Source organism: Hyperolius riggenbachi, chromosome 8 (assembly GCF_040937935.1).
Source record: "Hyperolius riggenbachi isolate aHypRig1 chromosome 8, aHypRig1.pri, whole genome shotgun sequence".
NCBI lineage: Eukaryota > Metazoa > Chordata > Amphibia > Anura > Hyperoliidae > Hyperolius > Hyperolius riggenbachi.
Window position 1 is genome coordinate 266,726,500 of NC_090653.1, and position 6,065 is coordinate 266,732,564.

The window sequence follows — 6,065 nt, forward strand, 5'->3', positions numbered from 1 at the left end:
ATCGCCTACCTTAAGAATGGACACTCCACTCGGTAGGATGGATGTAATAATTTAATAATGGTAAGCACTTAGGACAACGCGTTTCGCGGTATAGGCCGCTTCATCAGGTCAATATAGTGCTTTAAAAAGAAAATAAGCAACAATAGACACCTCAGTATACCATCACAATATCATACGATTCAAATGCACAATTAAAATACAAATCCATATCATAGACATATATACATATATAATTGGTAGGTGAGATCATCTAGTTGTAAAAAAACATCATGTTCCCCTAACAATAGTATTCAGTCTGTTATCTAAGAAGGGTAGTTTAAAATTTGTAATTAAAATTAAAGGGGTCCTAGGAACCCTGTGTATAAGAGTAACCTGCTAAAACATTTTTATGTATGTAAAACAGGGCATTACAAGAATCAGTTTCTCCTATTGAGTCCCTGAGGGTCCTGGGTAGAAAAGGATATGTCGGGTAAGGGAGCCCTGGTCAGTGTATGCCTATAATAAGTTCCCTGTAAGAACATGTGTAGGTCTGGGCTACTCTTCATCAAGTGGGCATGACCTGGTATTGCTGGGGTCGAATAGGGGGACGTGGGGGGGCTGTCGGAGGTGCTGGCCGCAGCCTACAACAATCAGCGGCCAGCACCTCCGACAGCCGCCCCTCCCCACGTCATTTGCCCAGCCACGCCCACCTTACCTCTCTCAGTCTCTCCGAGCGCGGAGATGGAATAACTACAAGTAAGAGCGCCCACCGAGGACTCGGTTTGGCGCCCAGCATATTCACCACAGACTGCAGGTAAGAGAACGTACGCAGTACCCCTATTCGACCCCAGCAATACCAGGTCATGCCCACTTGATGAAGAGTAGCCCAGACCTACACATGTTCTTACAGGGAACTTATTATAGGCATACACTGACCAGGGCTCCCCTACCCGACATATCCTTTTCTACCCAGGACCCTCAGGGACTCAATAGGAGAAACTGATTCTTGTAATGCCCTGTTTTACATACATAAAAATGTTTTAGCAGGTTACTCTTATACACAGGGTTCCTAGGACCCCTTTAATTTTAATTACAAATTTTAAACTACCCTTCTTAGATAACAGACTGAATACTATTGTTAGGGGAACATGATGTTTTTTACAACTAGATGATTTCACCTACCAATTATATATGTATATATGTCTATGATATGGATTTGTATTTTAATTGTGCATTTGAATCGTATGATATTGTGATGGTATACTGAGGTGTCTATTGTTGCTTATTTTCTTTTTAAAGCACTATATTGACCTGATGAAGCGGCCTATACCGCGAAACGCGTTGTCCTAAGTGCTTACCATTATTAAATTATTACATCCATCCTACCGAGTGGAGTGTCCATTCTTAAGGTAGGCGATCTACTACATATTTTATTTTGTCTTTAATAAGCTTAAGTGCAAACCATACAACAAGGGCGCCTCCTACCACTGCTTCACTCCGAGTTTAACATCCCACATTTGTTGGATTGTTATTTTTTGCCACAAACTTGTGGCAAGAAACTTTTTTTCGAAGGAGCTGCGACCACCCACCCCAAAGACCGAGTGGAGACGGGCTTTCTCCACATGCTTATTCGAGTGGTTGCCTCTCCAAGCAACCTACACTTGTGAGTAGCATCATTTGCGTATCTAGACCAGATTGTAAGGATAATACACCATAGGGGCTCCCGGTGTCTCTGTGGTTTTTTTTCTTTTTCGTTAACACAGTATCCCCCTCTGTTCGGGCCTGTACACACTGCTGCAATTTTTAAATCGCAAGCCTTCATGAGAATAGGAAAAGCGCATCGCACCACTGTGTACAGGTCTCCACAATTTTCATTATTTTTCAAAAGACCTTGCGATTAAAAAGCGCATGCGATTTGAAAAGCGCAGCAGTGTGTACAGGCCCTTAGTAACGATACAATTGCTCTGCGCACTGAAACTTTATTGGAGTTTACTGCATCGTTCCCATACTTACCTAAGAAGAGGGAAGCCTCTGAATCCTGTAGGGACTTCACACATTGGCCTCAATTCACTAAGCTTAACTCCTGTCTTTAATAACTCTGCTAAGCTGTTTTACAGTTATCACCATAGTGATATCATTGTGATAACTGTAAAACAGCTCAGAAGAGTTATTAAAGACAGGAGTTAAGCTTAGTGAATTGAGGCCAATGTCCTCCAGACCTTCGTCGCTGCTCGCGGCCCCTGCAAAGAAACCCAACAAGAGCTTGTAAGATTGAAGATCTGGGCTGCGCTCCTCTTCATGCACAAGTGTGGCCGTACTGCGCCTGCGCATGGAGAGGAGCGCAGCCCGGAGGCTCCCAGCGATTGTTGGCAGTGGCAAAGACACAGGAATTTTCTACAGCATCCAGAGGCTTCCCTCTTCCAATGCTGGAAATACACGATGAGATTTTTCAGCAGATTTACTGTCCAATCGTTTTTCAATCACTTCTTTGACAAATCGATCATAAAAACGATTGAAAATCAGATCGGACCTGTTAGAAATTATCTATCGAACCATCTAGCTGCCAAAAAATATCATGGTGTATTACCAGCATTAGGTAAGTATACGGTTTTTGCACCAAGGTTCACTTTAACTGATTGCTTACACAGTTCAGTACTCTACTAATCTATTTAAGACAGTGGCCATAAAATCTTATTCCTTCAAAAACACAGCTCAGATCTTGTGGAGCCTCCGGCTATAAACTACATTTCACTTTCAGGACTACAGCAGTCAGTTTCCTCTGAGAATTGATAAGAGAAGAGGTGAGGAAACACTGTGCTGAACGTGGCCGGCCACACTTTTTTGACACGTTGCCGGTGCAGTGCCCGATTGTGCTGCCTCAGAGCTGCCTTCATGTGCATGCTCAGTGGCACGTTTCAGGGTAGCGTAGATTACCATTCCCCCTCTAGGCCGCCATGGACTAAGAGTAAGAGGCACCTCTTACGCTGGCTTGGTTTTCTTCTGGCACTGTATTCGGTCCTGAGGAAGTGGGCTGAGACCCACGAAACGCGTTGCCGAGTGCGTATTAAAGTACGCGACAAATTATTTTGAATGTGTCATTACTTAGGTAAGCCACCTCAAACTTTATTCATTTTAGTTGCTTTTAACATAGTTTTATCATACCCTGGGCGCCTCTTTCACCCCATTTGTGTTACCAACCCTCCTTCGGGAGGGGTACTCTATTTGGCCAGGTGGCCTAACACCACTTTTGCAACCATCTAAAGGTTTTTGTACCAAGAGAGTGACCGCATCCTGCCTGACTGGTCACACGAGTGGAGTCGGTTTGTGCACCACCACCTGCCTAGAGTGGCTCATTGCCGGTCTGCAACTTTTCGTGAGTACATTTCATTGACTCTATAGCACTTTTCTTGTCGTGAATTACTGCACCATTGGGGCTCCTGGTGTCTCTGTGTTTTTATCCACAGTGTAACCCCCCCTTTTTTTTCACCCTACCTACACACTCTGCCCCCTGTCTCTATCTGCACTCTGTCCCCCTGTCTGTATCTGCACTCTCCCCCTGACTCTATCTGCACTCTCTCCCCCGACTCTATCTGCACTCTCTCCCCCTGTCTCTATCTGCACTCTCTCCCCCTGTCTCTATCTGCACTCTGTCCCCCTGTCTCTATCTGCACTCTGTCTCTATCTGCACTCTGCCCCCCTGTCTCTATCTGCACTCTGTCCCCCTGTCTCTATCTGCACTCTGTCCCCCTGTCTCTATCTGCACTCTGTCCCCCTGTCTCTATCTGCACTCTGTCCCCCTGTCTCTATCTGCACTCTGTCCCCCTGTCTCTATCTGCACTCTGTCCCCCTGTCTCTATCTGCACTCTGTCCCCTTGTCTCTATCTGCACTCTGTCCCCCTGTCTCTATCTGCACTCTGTCCCCCTGTCTCTATCTGCACTCTGTCCCCCTGTCTCTATCTGCACTCTGTCCCCCTGACTCTATCTGCACTCTGTCCCCCTGACTCTATCTGCACTCTGTCCCCCTGTCTCTATCTGCACTCTGTCCCCCTGTCTCTATCTGCACTCTGTCCCCCTGACTCTATCTGCACTCTGCCCCTCTGTCTCTATCTGCACTCTGTCCCCCTGTCTCTATCTGCACTCTGTCCCCCTGACTCTATCTGCACTCTGCCCCTCTGTCTCTATCTGCACTCTGCCCCTCTGTCTCTATCTGCACTCTGCCCCTCTGTCTCTATCTGCACTCTGCCCCTCTGTCTCTATCTGCACTCTGCCCCTCTGTCTCTATCTGCACTCTGCCCCATCTGCACTCTGCCCCCCTGTCTCTATCTTCACTCTCTCCCCCTGACTCTATCTGCACTCTGTCCCCCTGTCTCTATCTGCACTCTCTCCCCCTGTCTCTATCTGCACTCTCTCCCCCTGACTCTATCTGCACTCTCTCCCCCTGACTCTATCTGCACTCTCTCCCCCTGACTCTATCTGCACTCTCTCCCTTGACTCTATCTGCACTCTGCCCCCTGTCTCTATCTGCGCTCTGCAATCCCCCCCCCCCCCCCCGTCTCTATCTGCACTCTGTCCCCTGTCTATATCTGCACTCTCCCCCTGACTCTGTCTGCACTCTCTCCCCCGACTCTGTCTGCACTCTCTCCCCCGACTCTGTCTGCACTCTCTCCCCCGACTCTATCTGCACTCTCTCCCCCGACTCTATCTGCACTCTCTCCCCCTGTCTCTATCTGCACTCTCTCCCCGTCTCTATCTGCACTCTGTCCCCCTGTCTCTATCTGCACTCTGTCCCCTGTCTCTATCTGCACTCTGTCCCCCTGTCTCTATCTGCATTCTGCCCCCCCTGTCCTCTACACTCTGTCCCCCTGTCTCTATCTGCACTCGGTCCCCCCTGTCTCTATCTGCACTCTGTCCCCCTGTCTCTATCTGCTCTCTGTCCCCCTGTCTCTATCTGCACTCTGTCCCCCTGTCTCTATCTGCACTCTGTCCCCCTGACTCTATCTGCACTCTGCCCATCTGTCTCTATCTGCACTCTGCCCCTCTGTCTCTATCTGCACTCTGCCCCTCTGTCTCTATCTGCACTCTGCCCCTCTGTCTCTATCTGCACTCTGTCCCCTGTCTCTATCTGAACTCTGTCCCCCTGTCTCTATCTGAACTCTGTCCCCCTGTCTCTATCTGAACTCTGTCCCCCTGTCTCTATCTGCACTCTGTCCCCCTGTCTCTATCTGCACTCTGTCCCCCTGTCTCTATCTGCACTCTGTCCCCCTGTCTCTATCTGCACTCTGTTCCCCTGTCTCTATCTGCACTCTGTCCCCCTGTCTCTATCTGCACTCTGTCCCCCTGTCTCTATCTGCACTCTGCCCCCTGTCTCTATCTGCGCTCTGCAATCCCCCCCCCCCCCCCGTCTCTATCTGCACTCTGTCCCCCTGTCTATATCTGCACTCTCCCCCTGACTCTATCTGCACTCTCTCCCCCGCCTCTATCTGCACTCTCTCCCCGACTCTATCTGCACTCTCTCCCCCTGTCTCTATCTGCACTCTCTCCCCCTGTCTCTATCTGCACTCTGTCCCCCTGTCTCTATCTGCACTCTGTCCCCCTGTCTCTATCTGCACTCTGCCCCCTGTCTCTATCTGCACTCTGTCCCCCTGTCTCTATCTGCACTCTGTCCCCCTGTCTCTATCTGCACTCTGTCCCCCTGTCTCTATCTGCACTCTGTCCCCCTGTCTCTATCTGCACTCTGTCCCCCTGTCTCTATCTGCACTCTGTCCCCCTGTCTCCATCTGCACTCTGTCCCCCTGTCTCCATCTGCACTCTGTCTCCATCTGCACTCTGTCTCCATCTGCACTCTGTCCCCCTGTCTCTATCTGCACTCTGTTCCCCTGTCTCTATCTGCACTCTGTTCCCCTGTCTCTATCTGCACTCTGTTCCCCTGTCTCTATCTGCACTCTGTTCCCCTGTCTCTATCTGCACTCTGTTCCCCTGTCTCTATCTGCACTCTGTTCCCCTGTCTCTATCTGCACTCTGTTCCCCTGTCTCTATCTGCACTCTGTTCCCCTGTCTCTATCTGCACTCTGTTCCCGTCTCTATCT